Raw genomic sequence first — 16,972 nt, forward strand, 5'->3', positions numbered from 1 at the left:
TACTCAGGCTCCTGCTCGTACCTATAGCAACACCCCTGTGGTGTACACTTGGCTGTCTTCACTCTGAATGCTCGTCAAAATGACAGTGGATATAGGATATACACTAAAATTAAATTAATAAATACTTATTTTATAAATATCTATATGCTGGTGTAAGACTGTTGCAAGAACATTGTGGCAACGGTGACAAGCAGCAGGAAGTGGTAAGTTGCCTGCTGTTCCCATCCAGGAGTCGTGTGGAATGCTACGACACTAACTTCTGGCAGGACAGGAGGGAGGTGAGAGATGAGCTGGAGGCTGGCAGGTGAATTCTGCTGATGGTCTGACTGTTCTTGCTCAGGAGCTTTCTGTGAGGTCTGTGGGATCAGCAGACTGGTTTCAGATCAAGAGTCCCTCTCGTCCAAATCTTGCCTCCCAGAGTGGTTACAAGCAGCTGTCCAGAGACAAGAACAAGGTAAACTAATGATGCTTCCTTGTGATGGTCTTCATGGTGCTGGTAATTTTTAACTTGGGAGGTGTAAATTCTAAACTATCCTTCTGTACTCCTTTGAGCCTCTGAAAAGCAGTTCCATGGATTTACAAGTTCTTGAATAAGACCTATCTTCTTTTATTTTGAACCTGGTTCTAGCTAGTTAATTTGATGCCCTCCATTTTTTTCCATAAAAATGCTAAAGTTCTTGTCCTATCCACTCATTCCTAGGCAATGAAGATATTTTAGACCTCTATCATATCCCACCCTAGTCATTGCTCTTTGGGGTGACAGTGTCCCAGTTCATTCCATTTCCTCAGACCTTTGGTAATCTTTGCCCTTTTTTGAACCCTTCGATTTAAGTGGATTATTTCTGAGCTGTGAGAACCAGGAATACAAGGGCCAGAATAGCATCCAGCATGCAAAATGTGGACCAGCTTCCAGGAGGAAGCCTTTTGAAGATAACAGTTTGCTTCTAAACTCAAAGTCTTCCAGGCTGTCAGCAGAAGATTCTGCCAGACCTTCCCACTGACATGGAGAACTCTTGTAGCATGCCAAAAGGGGAATTTCAAGAGGCTGCTGCAACTTGGGAAGTCAGCCTGAGAAAGAAAGAAGTCATTGTGATGAGATTTGGTGGATGATTGAGACCTTCTGACAATCCTTTTATTTCTGGACTTAGTTTTAAAATATTAGATCATTTTATGAGAGTAAAGATCAGGAAATCAAGCTTTTGGACTTTGGAGACTTTTTGATCTTTGGGAAATGGCCACCTAAACTGTAGCCAACTTAGTCCTGTGATATAATCAAAAAAATTTGCTGGAGGAGTGAGATAGCTCGTCTCCAAGGCATGATGTGTGCTTGTGATGAGCAGGAAAGGTCCTTACGGGAAGGGCCACTGTGTTTCTGGGTGTGTGATGGGCAAGTGGAGACCCAAGGGAAGGCATGGGAAGGGTGGTTTATTAACCTTTACTGGAAGAGATTAATAAGTTGATGGATGGAGACAAGAAGACTAGGAGGAGAAGTGGGAGGGTTTGGGAAGTGACTAGCACAGACTGAGAGGGCAGATGACACTTCAAGAATGGGATTCAGTTTCCCTGTTTCTAGGCAGCAGCAGCAGGGAGGGAGTAGGCAGTGTAGTGGCAGTGGAGGAGGTCAGGCTGCTTATGGGATTTCCTCCAGACACGTCATCTTCCTCCTTTTCTGCTTTTATGCTCTCATTTCCTCTCTTCTACAGAAAACTCTTGACATGAGTCTGTGAACACTTGCAATAGGCTAATAAGGCTGGCAGTATTCCCTAATGCTTGGTGAAATATACACTGTAGGTTTGAGCTCTCCCTGGGGGTTGTGGAATGTAATCCCCCAAACTCCTCTTTTAAACCAGGAGTGTGGATGCTGAAGGATGGTTTTCAGGATCTCAGTTCTCTGGTAGTTTTTCTTCTCACTTGTTGCCTATGATTTGTGGCCAACCTAGAAATAATTGGTCTTGCACAACTGTTGTTCATCAGTTCCTGCCTTTGTTGACTTCTCATATTTCTCAGCCCATTTCCATTGTGTCACATCATAGTCCTTTCACCAGGCACCAGTCTCTTCCAGGAGTTCTCATCTGACATATGCAATGGTATGTTTTTGAGTCCACCTAGATTTGAGCTGCCAGACTTGTACCTAGAAATTAAGTTTGCCCACCCACAGTCTGTAGTATGATTCAGCTAGTTCACAAAAGACACTGAATGCCTCTTACTGACATGCAAGTGGTCACCGTTCCCCTGTCATCTCAGAAGCGTACACCTTGAACAGGTTAGAGTTGAGAAATCACTCATCAGAGCCAGGGTCAAGTTGGTCCTGCATATTCTAGCTCTGCCAAACTCACACTGCATCTTGTTTCTATCATTCCTTTTACTATTCTTCAAGACTCTTTCTAAACCCTTGAATGGGGTTCAAATCAGGTGCAAAAGTCAAAAGTCACTTGGATATGGCACCTATCTTGGATGTTTTACTCCAGTCAGATAATCTCCACGATACAGATGAATAAGCCCTCTCTGCCAAGCCTTTAGTTCCACATGTCAGTGTTACCAGAGTGGAGTGTAGAACTGATTGTGCAGGTTTAAACATAAACCAGCAAGAGAAATGAACACAACACAAAAGAGATTATAAGTCAGAGTTACAATTTAATAACAATATTACAATAAATGCAATGGCACAAAGAGAAAAAATGGTTTTAACCCACAAAACCCCAGAAGTATAACCCAGCACCCTGGGGCTCAAGCACAAGAATGTTTGTTAGCCCCTGTGCTGAACCCTATGTGGTTCCCCCAAGTTCAAAGTAAAAGTCCAAAGTGGAAAACCTGTTCGTGCAGCTGACAGTTGCAGACTGGTGGAGAGTGGTGGTCTCCTCCTGTCAAGGTTTTGGTCCTCCTCTCGATCTGACGAGTGACCCCTGAGGTCTTCTTACCCCAGATATGTACCCCCATGTCCAGGTGGGAGCACCCAGTCCCTCCCACAGGGCAGTGAGTCACACAATGGGTTATCTAACTCTGTGAGTCATGGGGTATTTTAGAACCCTTGATGGCCAATTAGCAGACACGCCCCCTCAGGCTGGGTGTGAAGGTGCTAATGACTCCCTGGAGGGGAGTTATCACAGCTCTTATCTCACAGATGTCTTTCACACCCAGCTCACAACCTGAGGGGTCAGGTGTGCCCTGGGCAGCTGCTGCAAATGGTCCATTGTTGTTGGAAAATTAATAGAGGGTGTGCAATACATAGCTTTGATCACTCACACACAGTGATAAACTGGTCCCACCTGCTGAACTAGGACACTGATGCTTTCCCAGCAATCAGAAAAGTTTAAGACCTCTGAACATTTAGTGACCATAGTTTAGCATATTCTATTTCCTTGTTTTCTGTTTCAGGCAGTTTCTTTCTCTAAGGGTGGTCCCTCTGTGGCCAAGTTCTTTTTTTCTGGAATTTTTTTCACCTATTTGTCCTTGACCACCTTCTTCCTGGCAAAGAGCATATGACAGAAAGGATCCCAGGCTGTCCCTCAGTCACCCATGACCATGAAACAGCCTTTAGACTCAATAGAGTCCCCAGGAACATCCACTCTGCCTTGCTTCTGACCAGAACACCAAGGAAACCCTTCAGCATCATATCAGCATCCTCAAAATCTCAAGGAACCCTGATGACTTACAAGGAGAAAGAGCAAGCCAGAACCACAGCACTGCAACCACCTTGGCAAATTCCTCTCTTAAATGTGTGTAAGTCAAATAGGCAGAAGAGCAAGCAGGCGAACTGTGTGTCTCTAATCCAGACCCTGGTGATGTCTGTCAGTCTCACCTGGGGACATCCCTACCCAAAATCCTGCTTAACACTGAACAACAGCAAGTTCATGAGATGCTTGAACTGATTTCTTTTCACCTTTTGTGCACTGCAAAAGACACCGAAAGTTGGAGCAGTTTTGTATTGGGAAACAACAGTGATAGTTTCTGACAGCCTACAGGTGACACAGAGAAGTCTGGAAGAGTAAAATTGTTTATTTCAGTACAGTGTCTAATACACTATGTGACAAATAATGTAGACATACTGAAATTTCAATGACTACCAGATAAAATTTGGACCTTCAAGGACTCAGGATGACCACAGGCCTGCAATACTCATCACAAACTGTGTCAAAGACTTCTTCCAGTCCAGTGATGGTTTCACTTTTAGACAAAGGCATTGGCATTAGCTTCAAGTTCTGCCACAACAAAGTACGTAGTGCTCAGTGCTCTCAGTCTGTGTGCCTGAAAAAACTTCTATATTTTTCTGTGTTTCCTTGGCAAGATTAACTCGGATGAACTTTTAACCAGTTTTTATTTATCTGTACTTTATTTAGCTCTGTGAAGTCTTTTGTTGTTTCAGAAATCAAAGACCCTTTACTCTTACATATAAACTATGAATATTCACTGGACAATAGTACTTTTATAAGTTGCTCTTTCTAGTGTTTTTGCTGCTTATTGGAACTAAACCCAAAATAACACCTCCTTTTATCATCTCTGTGACTATGTGCTGACACAACCTGTCAGCTGTCACATCTGGTAGTACCATTATTAATAGAAGCTATTCACCAATTACTGACATGCTGTTTTCCTGTAAAGACAACTGTCAGCTGAAAGGATTTTCATCTATTTGCCATAATTCAGATAATGTGAGAATACCAACCCTGTGAACAAACCTGTGGGGAGGTACATTTGAATTAACTGAATCCTGCAAAGGAGGAAGAGTTCTCAGTGCCTGTTGGGCATCTTTTTTTTCCCTTTACTTCCCTGCCCCCTCCCCTAGATGCTCTTTCCCAAGACTCCTTCGTTACCCACTGGTGTTTGGCAAACTGAGGAACATAACCCTTGTCTGTTAGCATCTCCAGAAGCCGAAAACACAATTTACTGTGATTTACCTCCTTCCTAATCAGAGTTAGAGGTGCAGAAAGGTGTATCGCCTTGGCAGATGAAAGAAGTGAAGTCAGAAAGTCTCCTTTAATTTAAATTGCTGGTAAACATAGTCAGTTTATATCTCTCTATAGCACAGCAGTTTCTCAGGCTGCAGATCCTTATTTGGAATTATTTTCATGTGCCTGGAATCAAGCCTAGGCCAGGTCATCTGTTTCATTAAAGGAGGAAGTTTCTGAGGATGACCATCACAGATGCAATAAACCCACACAATAGCAACCAAGGTTTTCTCTCAAACCTTGGCAGCAGCAATAGCTTATTCCCCTGTGTCTCTATTTGTGTGTGTGTATTTCTGTAGTTTGAAGACATAAATACTCTTTGTGTTTTAGGCAAGTCTCTTGTTCATTTCTGAAACATTTTCCAACAAATACAGATATCCTCACACCACCCCGCCCTGCACCCAACACATTACAGATGTGAAATCTCAGGGGCATTTTCCTCCTTGTCCCTCTTCTCCCCATTCAAAGTAGCAAAACAGCCATCAGCAGAAGTTGGAGACCAGTGGCTAGTGCTGGATAATAATCTACTGTATTACAGCTAATTTCTCCAAGCTACCCTTTCCTGGCAACACGTGATAACTCTGCATGAGCAACCCCTGCACATTTTTCTGCATGGAGGGAGCGTGTACTCCAGTCTAGACACTGGAACCTGAAACAATAGCTGGAAAACACATTGTTCTTCCAGGTGGAGCCCAGATAAACTAAGCTCTGCCATTATTTCCCAAATGAAGAAGGTTGTGAAGGCTTCAGTCACCTGATGAGTGCTGCACACTATCAAATCCATTCTCCAAAAGTGACAAGTTATGAAGAAAATGAAAGCAGAATCTTTGCAAGAGGAAGTTTTGCTTCACAGATTTGTAAACCAGTGACATTTTTTCTTTGTTTGGGAGCATTCTTGAAATGAGAGAAACATGAGAGTGACAACCTCAGGGTGACAAACCAAATTTAATCCACTAGGTCAATTCACAATCACATGTGTTCAAATGTTTTCTACATTTCTATGCCAGCAGAAGCAAGGATTCCCACAGCAATAAGTTAGCAGGTACAAGCCATGCTTCCCAGCAGTCACCTGATAATTGACATGATGGCACTTGGTGATCACCCCCGCCCTAGTCTGATTTGGTCCCTTTAAGGATGCCTCTGTAAGCAATATACAACCCTTAAATTTCAAAGTTGTAGTGATGCCGACAAACACTTTTTTCCACTAAAAATAGCAACAAACAATATGGAGACTGATGCATTTTACATGGGAAGTCTTTTTCCTCTCTGCCCATGACAAGTCATTTACTGGCTTGTACGTCATAAAGTGTTTTTGGTTGAGATAGCCAAGGTGAGTTGTGCCTGTGTTCAGTCTTTTGATTCTGACACTAAAAACACCTACAGGATTTATCTGTGTCATCTGGGCTAACTGTAGTAATCAATCATTTTGCTGAAATTTGAAAATTGTTAGCATGAGGCTTGAACCAAAAGGAAATAGAGGAGGGGGCAAGAGGATGTCTGCCTTTAATTTTCTCTGCATGATGTGGGATGATGAGATAGGAAACAACAAATGAGTTTTGCTTCTTGATATTGATACATTTCAGTTTCCAGCTTCTGTTTGGTGCCATCCCTAAAGCAGCAATTGCTCACCCTTTTTAATTTCTCACATCTGTTCTGCAGTGCAGTGTCCTTACAAATTAATGAGCGTCAGTAAACCAACAGCTGATAATGCTGCAGCCAATTTTGTCCATGCCGTGGGTTTCATCTGAGTCATGCAATGTGGTTTTAGAGATTGACAGAGAAGTGCGACTTGGCAGAAAATGTTGCTAGCATGAGTTTTAATAAAGGCCTTCAACTTCTGTGAGAGAAGAGCCCACCAGTTCTCTCATACTTTACCACTCCACCATCTGCCCAATTCACTGCAGACTATTGTGGCCTTTACTCCACCAAAGAAACAAATGACTGCAGCACATCCCATCCCTGGAGGTGGTCAAGGCCTGGCTGGATGGGGATTTTAGTAACCTGGTCTAGTGTGTGGCATCCCTGCCCATGGCCAGGGAGTTAGAACGAGATGATCTTTAACATCCTTTCCAACCCAAACCACTCTGTGATTCTATGATTCTGTGTGTAACATCTTGAGGATTAGAACAAGAGAAGGACCAACAAATCATTTCCCCTAATCTATTGCATTGCCTGGGCCATAGTGCATCATCCAGTGAACTCTGCGTTGAGCTCAGTGGCTCTGGATGCACATGATAATTCTCCCAAAAGAATATTCTTTATCTTGCAAAAATTCTAAGAAATGGAGATCAACTGTTGGTGTTTTGCTCTTTTGGTTAATGGTTGAGAAATGTTTAGCTTTCTAACTTTCATTTACTTGGCTTGAGACTTCCAGACATTGGTTCTTTCTTCATCACACATTTGTGAGAGCTGGTCAGGTGTTCAGAACAAGAGAAGGTGAGAGGTTCGACTGGGTTGCTCTAGAGGTTTTACTGGGATGGTCTAGCTGCGGCTTTACCAGAACAGCATTAGTTGCTGAAATGAACCCATATGGAGAACAAAGAGGAAAGAAATGCCAGATAACAAACAATTTCCAGGTCACAGAATCACAGAATATGCTGAGTTGGAAGGGACCTACACAGATCGAGTCCAGTTCCTGGCACTGCATAGGACCATCCCCAAGAGTCACACCATGTGCCTGAGGGTAGCATCCAAATGCTTCTTGAACTCTGTCAGCCTTGGTGCTGTGACCTGGGGAGCCTGTTCAGTGGCCAACCACGCTCTGAGTGAAGAGTCTTTTTCTAATATCCAACCTAAACCTCCCTTGACACAACTTGAGTCCATTCCCTTGGGTCCTGTCACCAGTCACTACAGAGCAGAATCAGTACCTGCCTCTCCTCTTGCCCTCACAAGGAAGTTGTAACTGCAATGAGGACTCCCCTCAGTCTCCTCTTCTCCAGGCTGAACACACCAAGTGCCCTCAGCCATTCCTCATATGGCTTCCCCTCAAAATCTATAACCATGTTTTTTGCCCTTCTTTGGACACTCTCTAATAGTTTAACATCTTTCTTATATTGCAGTGACCAAACCTGTCATGTGCTTGGGTATTTCACGAGTCTCTTGGAAGGATCACGCAGTATCCCACCCCTCTCCACTCAGCTGAACAGCTAGTTGGAAACAAACTAAAATTAAATATGAGTTTTCTTCTCCTACCTTTCCCATGAAGCACCAGAGATTAATCTTGCAGAGTCCTCCACGGTTTATGGGTAGCTCAAAGCAGCTTTCCTTTTCTTATATATTTTGTTGGGGCCTGTCGTGGTTTAGGAATTATGTTCTCCAATTTACTAGTCCTGCTTAAAAATAACACAAAACATGCCTCCACTTGTTTCCCTTCCACCTTCAGCTGGAAGCACAAAAGGCAAAGATCACAGGCTGACATAAGAACAATTTACTGGAAACAGCAAAAAGATATGAAAACAAACAGTGGCAGCAACAATATTAATAACAAAAGGTATAAGATGAAGAAACAATTTACAGGGAAAGCCTGTGACAAAATGACAAAATGCCAAAATGCCAACAGGCTCTTCCTTACCACACTGTGCTTTCTCCTGACCAGAAAGGACCATCCTTCCTGAGAGGGAGAGTCCCTTTTCCCTTGGGATTACAGGATGTCTTGGCCACACCCCCTTCCGCTAGACCAGGATGGTCCTGAAATGCTCAAGACCGTCTCAGTCAGGGGGGCTGGGATCAAGCACAAATACTCTTCCAGGTCACGCTGACTTGTGGGGCAGAGGGTTTTCACACAGCTCTCCTTCACATCTTCAAATAACCTTCCAAGCTCCTTTGGCATCCCTGACCTCTAAAACTAAGCCTTCCTGTGGTAAATAGCAGTTCAGACCTCTGAGGACTGTGGGGTTTTTGTCCATTAGTGGTTTGGGCTCTTACTACCTTCTTTTCTACACTTGGCCTGTTCCTCAGAGCACTCGATCTGACTGTAGAATAGGCAGAAGCTCTCTTGTTTCTCCTTTTTCAAGAGTGTTCAGAAACAAAAGAAAATGTCACTGGTCTACAAATCTGTGAAGCGAAACTTCCTACGCTTTCATTTCCTTCATAACTTATCACTTTTGGAGAATGGATTTGAGTTGGATGTTTTTTTGAGCCAGACTGCACAGGTCCCTGGAGGCCCTCCATGGCTGTCATGTGCATGGAGATGATGTTCTGTAATTATATAATGGGCTACTTTGCAGAGCTAGAAACACTGACAAATGTCAAATTGTAGGAAAGGAAACCTCATTTTCTCTACAGCATGACAGCACATGCAGAATTCCCACATACCTGATGCACCAGCATTCCTTCAGCCAGGAATATCCTTCACCACTTGCCTCCGTTATGATTGTGCCTTGGGCTCACAATGCACCTGTGGCTGTGCAGACATACAGGGATGGAATCCCGCAAGTGCTGTGGTTTTGCTGCACCAGTGCCACTCCAGCCAAGAACAGGCTTTGCCAGGTTAACTATACTGTTTTCCTTTGGAGCCGGGTCTGGCAGACATGTTGCTCCAATATAGCACAGTGATTCACTAATAGAGAGCTTGGAACAAAGACTTGTGAGACATCACTAAAGTCATGAAGAAATCAGGATTGTCTGAGAAAAAGTATTTTAAATAAAATGTAGCCTTACTGTATACATAAGGTCGTTAGGTGCTATTTTAACAAAAGAATGACTCAAACTTTGATTAATTTTCATGCTGTTGGACAAGCTAACTTCTGCCTCTTCATGATATGGGTGGCACAGACTGTGCAATCACAATGTGTATCCCTGTGTTGACTGCTCAGCATTAAATCAACCACCAGAACTGTAGAAACAGTTGGAAGGGCATCTGCCAAAGAATCACAGGATGGTTTGGGTTGGAAGGGACCTCAAAGACCACCTCATTCCAACCCTGCTGCCATGTGCAGGGACCCTTGCACTAGACCAGGCTGCTCAGAGGCCGGTCCAACCTGGCCTTGAGCACTTCCAGGCTTGAGCCTCCACAGCTTCTCTGAGAAACCTGTTCCAGCATGGCAGTCCCAGCTGTTCCCCCGGTGTGGACATGGTATGTGTGGAAGACTTCACCTTCCCCCTCTTGCCCAGATCAATCCCTTGGCCCATGGGTGCTACACAGCCATCTGGAATGTCCCCAAGGAAAAACACTATTTACCCAAGTTTCTTCCCAGTTTCTACTGAGCAGAACATGGCCCCCAGCAGTGAGAGATTACATGTAAGGGTAAGACCCAGCAGTGCAGGAACTGGTATACAACCATGATTTGTGCCTGGAGATGTGAAAAGGCTCCCATGTGACCAGTTGAGACATAACCTTTGTGAACTGGTCACTGCAGTTAAATTAGAAGGCAGGAGTCCAAGTCCTCAAAATACTGTCCATGCTTTGCCAAGGTCTAAGCACCCTTCCCATGAGGTTGCAGGAGAGCACTGCCTTAGTCACAGTCTTGCCTACTGGTCTGGGTAGTTGTTTCAAAGTGAGGTGGGTGTGTGTGTGTGTATCTGAAAGAAAGGCCAGTAGAATGGTAGAATTTCACACTCTGACTACTGAAAGGATGTATAAAAAAACCCCAAACCCAAAATGTCTCACAAGCATATTTCTCCTGAGATATGGTTCATAGAAGTTCAGTGTAAAGCCTGTCCCGAAAAACGTCATATTCAACATAAGCCATTCTATGATCTTCTAGGACTGACAGTGTCCAGAGGCAGCGGAGAGGGAAATTGGAGCGATAAATATAAAATAACTTTCCTCTCTCCTTTGAAGTCTTGCAGACGTGGTGCTGAAGCCAGCCCTCTTGGAAAGCACAGCAGCCTGCTGGGTTGTAAATTCACATACGCTGGGGCTCCTCCAGAAATCTGTGAGCAGAGAGTTGTGAGAGATCAAAGCCTTAGGTAAGTAGGGCACCTATTATACCAGCCCTTTATCTTTTCTTGAGAGAAGATGGGAAAGTGCAGGAAGTTTGGTGATTTTGCAAAGCTAAACCAAAAGTATATTTCTGTAGCTGGGGGATATCAGAGGCGTCTTCACAGCTGTTTTGAATTTGCATCTCTGAACATTTGATGTCCCCAGCATGCAAGGAACATACTCAGGCACTCCAAAAACTTGTTCGGAAAAGGGGAAACAGTGCTAACAAGCTAACATTATTGTTTAACTTGCTCCCCTGACAATATAAACTGTACTTGGGGGTATCATTGTTGAAATTGTTTCTCTTGTTCTTTTTTGTCAAATGCCTCTTTTCAAAAGCTGGGTTAAACAGAAGTATATCTGTGATGTTACCTTAACTCAGAGTGATCTGGGAGTAGAGAGAAAGCTCTTCACATGCTCAGAACATGGTTATGTGTGAAAAGTCCTAGAAAAATATAATTTCTGCCTAATTTTTCCTCCCCAAACCTATTCTGGAATCTTGGAAGCTTCAGGCATCTCTTGGGACCCATCAAATAATGAAGAGCCAAAACCTATGTAAGATTTGCAGTAAAACAGATTTTGGGAATTTGAGCAGTGGGATGTATTCTCATTCACAGGATAATGCAGGTCAGTTTCACTGAGGGTTCTTGGCACGGACTGCCTAAGTTGGAGACAGACACCTGGCCTGTAAAATCCAAAAACTCATGTCAATTCTTGACTAGCACCTAGTATTGTAACTGCATTTCTGGCTTTTGCTGGGCCAGAAAATAGCCCTTAATAGCTTGTTCCACAGGGGGAAACTCAGTCCCATATACTCTCCTTTGCCTGTCATGCTGAGGGATTGTTTTAACTTTAGTCTTTTATTATAATCATGTAAATCATTATGTTTCTGGAAGTCCTTCACTCAAATCTCTTCTCTGCTAGAATGAAAATTGGAGTGTCTGAGTCTGCTTTTGTGAGGGATTAGAACTATATGCACTATGTCACTCTTAATGAACACTATTGTGATTATATATGTGATATGTTCAATAAGAATATTTTGCAATGTTTTAGAGTTCTCTGACTAATTCAGGGTGGATGATTCCAGACAGGAGTGTCAGTGATCACTTGCAATAATACTTTAAAAGTTTTCAGTTGTAGGAATTCACGTGTGTTAAACAACTCCAAGTTTAATAAGTGTTGTGATCTTTTGTTTGTTTGCACAATTAGGCATGTAGGGTCAAATTCTAATTTATGATCCTGTTTAAAGTTCAAAGTCCTGTAACATAAACGATATTACCTATGGATCCCATTACTCTTGTTAATTGTGGTTATGTTAATGATTTTAGCTTCAGTTGTAGAAAAAGTGAGCTGAACCTGAGAAACCTTGCACAGGCCTTGACTTGAGTCTAACATGAGCTATGAACATGCCATTCACCCCATCTGAGAGTGGAGCCAGATTTTATTCTGTTCCTGTTCTTTAGTTTCTATTTTATACAGCTGTCTTTCACACCTTTTAATGTTCTTTTCTTGTAATGTTCTCTACATTTAACTCTTAGTAAGACTGATCAGAGAGCCAAAAGGTTTCAGGTATTAAGACTGAAACATCTCTATTTCTCCAGAAGTCTTAAAAAGTGCTCCTTTGAAGGTTATGTCAGTGGTATTCTAGCAAACTGCTGGGGAACTGAGACTTTATACAGCAGCCAAAGGGAAGTAGGCACAAGAATCTTCCTGAAATTCACTGGAATGTGACAACCGCACTGTTGCAAAAGTTAAAATGGAAACTTTGGTCAGGAGCTCTCATGACAACAGTGGGTTGTAGTGATGACATGACCATGTGCTGCTTTTAGACTCAGATTGTGGCTCCCTTTCTTTACTTACACCTTTTATTTTTAATTCTCCATAATGGTGAAAGTATCAGGGAGTCTGTGAAACAAACATCTGACATGCCTTGGAAGAAATCAAACCAGGACTAACAACATCAGGGAGGGCTGTTTAAATCCTAATCAGGAACAACAAACCCATTTCTACAGAGCTGTCCCTCCCTGGGGTCTTGTGCTATTCCTTCATATGTTTTGGAGTGAAGGGCTGTTTATAGCCTCATTATAGCATGTTTAGCATTAAATGTCAGGAAGCATCTGCTGGCATATTTCTCAGTGGGAGACTTCTAAATTCTGCTAGTGAGTTTGGGTAGCTGTCCTGAATATACATGGGAATTCCCTCCAGAGATTTAAATCATGTCTTTGAAGGCAAGTTAACGCTGCCTTGTTGCAAATTCACTTCATAAAATAGGGTTCTCAGTGAATGGTCAAGCTGAATATTCAACAGCAGACATTCTCTTCCTTTATTTCAGTAACATCCACTCTCTGGCCCATATCAGAGGCACAACTGTGAGCTTCTAATGCTGGTGCTATTGCCATGTGGGAAGGCAAACTCTCATGAGACATTGGTTTCAGCCAGTGAAGTTGGCCGGCTTAAGAAATTAATCTCTACTAAACAGTTCATTGTGATGGCGCTTGTGACGATGCAAGCCTTTGTGAAACCCTGTTTTGAACTCAGTGGCTGAAAAAATACATTAAGAAAAGAAAGAAAGAGAGAAAGAGAGAAAGAAAGAAAGAAAGAGAGAGAGAAAGAGAGAGAGAGAGAAATAGAGAGAGAAAGAAAGAGAGAAAGAAAGAGAGAAAGAAAGAGAGAAAGAAAGAAAGAAAGAAAGAAAGAAAGAAAGAAAGAAAGAAAGAAAGAAAGAAAGAAAGAAAGAAAGAAAGAAAGAAAGAAAGAAAGAAAGAAAGAAAGAAAGAAAGAAAGAAAGAAAGAAAGAAAGAAAGAAAGAAGAAAGAAAGAAAGAAAGAAAGAAAGAAAGAAAGAAAGAAAGAAAGAAAGAAAGAAAGAAAGAAAGAAAGAAAGAAAGAAAGAAAGAAAGAAAGAAAGAAAGAAAGAAAGAAAGAAAGAAAGAAAGAAAGAAAGAAAGAAAGAAAGAAAGAAAGAAAGAAAGAAAGAAAGAAAGAAAGAAAGAAAGAAAGAAAGAAAGAAAGAAAGAAAGAAAGAAAGAAAGAAAGAAAGAAAGAAAGAAAGAAGCTTAAAAGCCCTTTGTGTCTGACTTGTGTGGCAATAACTTCAGGTGGATACAACCAGAACTCCACCAGCTTATTGTCGCTATATTATGCAGATTGCTTTAATGCCAGTGAGTCATAGACTCATAGAATAGTTTGGGTTGGAACGGACCGTAGATCATATAGTTCCAACCCCAATGCCATGAGCAGGGACACCTTTCAGTACACCAGGTGACTCAGAGCTCCACCTAGCCTGGTAAAGAATTTCTTCCTAATATCTAATCTATCTTTCAGTTTGAAGCCATTCCCCCTTGTCCTGTCACTATATGCTCTTGTAAAAAGTCCCTCTTCATCTCTCTTGTAGACTCCTTCAGGTACTGGAAGGCCACAATTAGGTCACCCCTAAGCCTTCTTTTCTCCACTCTGAACAATCCCAATTCTCTCAGCCTTTCTTTGTAGGAGAGGTGCTGCATCTGTTTAATCATCTTGGTGACCTCCTCTGGATTCACTCCAACACATTAATTTCCTTCCTCTGGTGAGGACTCCAGAGCTGGATGCAGAGCCCCAGGTGGGGTCTCACCAGAGCAGAGCTGAGGGGCAGAATCCCACCCTTTGACCTGCTGCCCACCCTGCTTTGGATGCAGCCCAGGACATGTTTGGTTTCTGGGCAATGAGTGCACACGGCCAGTTGTGCTGGTTTACAGGTAAACTGGCAGAAGAAATGAACCCAACTCAAGAGACTACAAGTCAGAGTTACAATTTACTAAAAATACTACTATATATACAATGATAAAGAGAAAAATTGATTTCAACCCACAAAACCCACATGTATAACCAGCACCCTGGGGCACAAACAGAGTGGTTTTGGTCCCTGTGCTGAGCACGACACAGTCCCCCTCAGTCCAAAGTAAAAGGAAAGGAAAACCTGTTGGAGAGGGTGATGGCCACAGTCTGATTGAGAGTGGCAGTCACAGTCCTGTTGAGGTTCTGGTCCTCCTCTGGATCCAATGAATGGTATCAGAAGTCCCCAAGCCTAAAGATTGCTCAGGTTCAGGTGGGAATGCCCAGTACCTCCCTCAGGGCAAGGACTTTCACAATGAATTATTTATTCTATGAGTCACAGGATGTTTTTGGAATCTTTGATGGACCATTAGCAGGCATGACCCCTCAGGCTGGGTGTGAAGGTGCTATGCCTCATCTATCTCACAGGGTTCTTTAGCACCCAGCTTGTAGCCTGAGGTGTCAGGTGTGCCCTGAGCAGCTGCTGCAAACCATCCATTATTAACAGTTCATCAGAAGTGACACAAAGGGTGTAGGATACACAGTTTTTGTTATACCCACACAGTCCCAGTTGCTGTAACTAGGACACTGGGTCAAGTCCAGCCTCTCATCTACCAGCATCCCATGAGTCCTTCTAATCAGGATTGTTTTCAGTCTGTTCATCCCCCCAGCCGGTGTTGATACTGGGGATTGCCCTCACCCAGGTGCAGCACCTTGCACTTAGACCTAATAAACCTCATAATCTTCCCATGGGCCCACTCCTTGAACTTGTCCAGGTCCCTCTGGATGGCATCCTGCCCTTCAGGTGTGGCAGCTTGGTGTCATCTGAAAATTTGCTGAGGGTGCACTCAATCCCTTTGTCTGTGTCATTAATGATGATATTAAATAACACTGGCCCCAATATGGACCCTTGAGGAGCTCCAATTGTCACTGATGTTCACTGGGACTCTGAGCCATTGACCACTACCCTCTGGATGTGACTTTCCAAACTGTTTCTTATGCATCTAATAGTCCACCCATCAAATCCATTTCCCTCCAATTTAGAGAGAAGGATGTTATGAGGGACCATGTCAAAGGCTTTACAGAAGTCCAGATAAATGACATCCGTAGCCCTTCCCTTGACCACTGATGTAGTGACCCCATCATAAATGGCCACTGTGTTGGTCAGCCAGGACTTGACCTTGCTGAAGCTGTCCTGGTTGTCTCAAATCACTGTCCTCTATGTGTCTTAGCACAGCTCCTAGGAGGATCTGTTCCATTATTTTACCAAGCCTGGAGGTGAAGCTGATAGAGCAGTAGTTTCCAGGGTCATCCTTTCTCCCCTGTTTTAAAGATGGCTACAATGTTTTCCCTTTTCCAGTCATCTGAGGCTTCTCCTGACTGCTATGACTTTTTGATGGAGGGTGGCTTGGCAACTACATCAGCCAATTCTGTTAGATCTCTGGGATGAATCTCATCAGGTTCCATAGACTTACGTACGTTCGGGTTCCTTAGGTGGTCAAGAACCTGATCTTCTCTTACAGTGGAAGGGAAATTTGCTCCCCCAGTTCCCATTCTGCTGTCCACCCACTGAAGAGGTGTGGGAAGGAAGCTGTCATTGAAGAGTGAGGCAAAAAAGCTGCTTTCTCCTCATCCTTTGTTGCCAGTTTTCCAGCATTGTTTATCAGGGGGGTTGCACCTTCTTTGATCCTCCTTTTCTGGTTAACACACCTGTAGAAGCCCTTCCTGTTATTCTTTGCATCCTTTGCCAGGTTCAGTTGCAGCTTCACCTTGGCCTTCCTCACCCCATCCCTACACAACCATACTTCATCTCTATACTCTTCCCAGGTCAGCTGTCCCAACTTCCACTCTATGCATTTGCTTCTTTACCTTTACTTTGACCAGCAGGTCCCTACTCAGCCATGTCAGTCAGTCCTTCCTTGCCTGACTTCTTTCTCCTGGGGATTGCTAACTTGTGCTCTGTGGGAGACTTCTGTAAGGATCTGCCAGCTCTGTTCCACTCCCTTGTCCCAGAGGATTTCACCAACTATCTCCCTGAAGAGCTGAAAGTCTTCTTTTCTAAAGCTCAGGAGCCTAAATGTACTCCATACTTGACCCATGTCCCTCAGGACTAATGTATAATCATTCCACCCCAGGCTGCCTCCACTCTTGACATCCCCAATTATCTTGTCTGGATTGGTGACCAACAGATCCAGTAACGCATCCCCTCTGGTGGAACCGTCTATTACCTGGCTGAAGAATTTACCCATCATGCCTTCCAGGAGTCTCCTGGATTGCCTACAGCTTGTCATACT

The 16,972-nt window shown here is 43.3% G+C and overlaps 1 protein-coding gene across 1 annotated transcript in view; it reads left to right on the forward strand.

Moving 5' to 3' along the window:
• Positions 1–10,807: 10,807 nt before the first annotated feature.
• The window catches only part of LOC139684996 (phospholipid-transporting ATPase ID-like), a 92,516-nt gene continuing 86,351 nt past the window's right edge, over positions 10,808–16,972 (forward strand). The window contains exon 1 of the mRNA XM_071581509.1: positions 10,808–10,856. The gene's annotated coding sequence lies outside the window, so the exon portion shown is untranslated. The remainder of the gene's footprint in view (positions 10,857–16,972) is intronic.

Source organism: Pithys albifrons, chromosome Z (genome assembly GCF_047495875.1).
Source record: "Pithys albifrons albifrons isolate INPA30051 chromosome Z, PitAlb_v1, whole genome shotgun sequence".
Taxonomy (NCBI): Eukaryota; Metazoa; Chordata; class Aves; order Passeriformes; family Thamnophilidae; genus Pithys; species Pithys albifrons.